The 2249-nt window shown below is 37.2% G+C and overlaps 1 non-coding gene across 1 annotated transcript; it reads left to right on the forward strand.

Annotated features, from left to right (window-relative positions):
* Window positions 1-114: 114 nt before the first annotated feature.
* On the forward strand, window positions 115-187 carry trnar-ccu. The gene has a single exon. It is a non-coding gene; the product is annotated as a tRNA-Arg (tRNA).
* The last annotated feature ends 2062 nt before the right edge of the window (window positions 188-2249 follow it).

Here is a 2249-nt window from a genome sequence, read left to right on the forward strand (position 1 = left end):
TTTGATCTCAGCTTGTCAAATTGTCAAAGTTTTTTTACCACAGTAAAAAGATACAGCACAACGGGCACCACATTTTGGATATAATCAACTTTTACGACTCATCGTTTCCACACCGCCCCAGTGGCCTAATGGATAAGGCACTGGCCTCCTAAGCCAGGGATTGTGGGTTCGAGTCCCATCTGGGGTGATTGCTTTTGTTCAAGAAGAAAGAAGTTGATGTCGGTATTATCATGGTGACGAAAAATGTTTCATGTATCTACGATTAAAAACAACCGAAAAACGGCGCTTCCTCTGGCTGTATCGTCGTACCTCTCAATGGACAGATCCTTAATAAGAACAAATTCTTATTAAAATAACGAAGGGCGGAGATTCTCAGGAAAACATCAGCTGGCATGGATGAGCAGAGGATCAAGCTGTGCGTACTGCTGAGCACTTTAGCCGCATCAGTGCTAACTTACCGTGAGTATCTGAAAATAATTTTGTATCCAGTATAATTCAGTTGCTGCTGAAAAAGAGATTTTAATAAAAAAAATAAATTGCGTATGACAAACAGGTACAGGTTATGGTAGCATTTATGCGTTAGATGGTATGTAATAATTGTTTTTCCCTCAACCTCAATTAAACGCATCCAACACATAGAGTATGTACATTTCATTATAAAAGTAGTACAAAATATATTGCACAATTTTAAAAAAATGTCAAAAGAATTCCAATATTGCACAATTAAAAAAAATGTAATTAAGTTTACTTTTTTACAGTAGTCAAATATGTTCTAAAATAGGTATCTTTAAAATATAAAAGGTGTGTAGTCCTTTAAGCCAAATCATTTTATGTATGTAACATTTTGCTAAAATAATAAACAAGTTAATTATGTACATGTCTTTGCTCTATGATGCTCTACTCTATTTTATTTATATTACCATCTAAATTCTTTATTTCACTTTATACACATAATGAACAGCGTTAAAATACAGCATTTTTAAAGCAATTATATAATCTGTTTGAATGGTTTTATGTAGTTTTAATGTTTCCTACATCCTTGTATATTTAACTTACTCATACAAGAAATATGATTCAGTTTTTATTGTAAATAAAATTCTCGCATCAAATAAAAGTATGTACTTTTTTATCAATAAAATGTGCTTACTTTATAGTTCATTCTATTGTGACATTATCTTACATAACGTGTGTTATCCAACCTCAACCCTGTGACCCTGTCCATCCCCTCACAATGGTAGAGCTCCAAGAGGCCACCGTGTATTGGGATGCTGCCCAGAAGAGTGTGATCCTGAGGGAAGGGGTGATGGAGACAGAGGGGGGAGCCTACGGTTACTTCAACGACACCCTGCTCCTCTCTGGATGGGGCGTCCTGGAGATCTCCGCAGGTCATGGAGGAATCACACAGGAGGATGAGACCACCTTCTTCCTAGCTGGGTACCTGGAGGGTTACCTCACTGCTGGGTGAGTGTGCAGGTCAACACAAGCACATTTGACGCCTTTATCAGGGCCAGTAAACATAATGTCAAAGTGTGTCTGTTGGTGTATCAGATGCTGAATATGTGTGAACAATTTGTTTTTTTATATAGTCATTTTATGTCAGTCATCTAAAGGAAAATAAAATTTAAATTTATTGCAACTTACTTTTTTAAAAAAAAAAAAAAAAAACATGGCTTACTGCAGGGCCGCCCATAAGGGGGGAAAGCTTTGTGTGTCACACAGGCCCCCTGTAAGAGCATAGAGAAATGACAGCTAATTTGAAACTGTTTGCATGGTGTGTAATAGTTTAAATCCCACTGTTTTTATTCTTTCTCCGCAGACAGATGTTCAATCATTACTCTAACATGTATCCTCAACTCATAAAGGATGAGAAGGTTTTGAATCCCCTGAAAAGATTTTTAAGGTACAGTCTCACCATGTGTTTGTGTCTAGGCTTATGCTAAGATTAGAAGCCAGGAAGACCTGTAAGATACCAGAGGTTCCTCCCTTCAGCCATAACGATATAGTCTGTAAACCTGGCAAAGAATGAGCTGACATCATTCATTTTTTGTTTCCATGGAGGGATATTGTATCCCCGAGTGGTCAAGGCACTTTTTCACCTGACTCAATAGGTTTAAAATACAATGGACAGATTAATGAACACGCCTATTGGTCACTGGTCTAGGGACTTAAAGTATCAGGTGCCTGTCACTCAAATTAACATGTACTGACCAGGAAGAGACTTAAAAAGACTACAAAGAGACACAAAACAA

Source organism: Plectropomus leopardus, unplaced genomic scaffold (genome assembly GCF_008729295.1).
Source record: "Plectropomus leopardus isolate mb unplaced genomic scaffold, YSFRI_Pleo_2.0 unplaced_scaffold24067, whole genome shotgun sequence".
Classification (NCBI taxonomy): Eukaryota; Metazoa; Chordata; class Actinopteri; order Perciformes; family Serranidae; genus Plectropomus; species Plectropomus leopardus.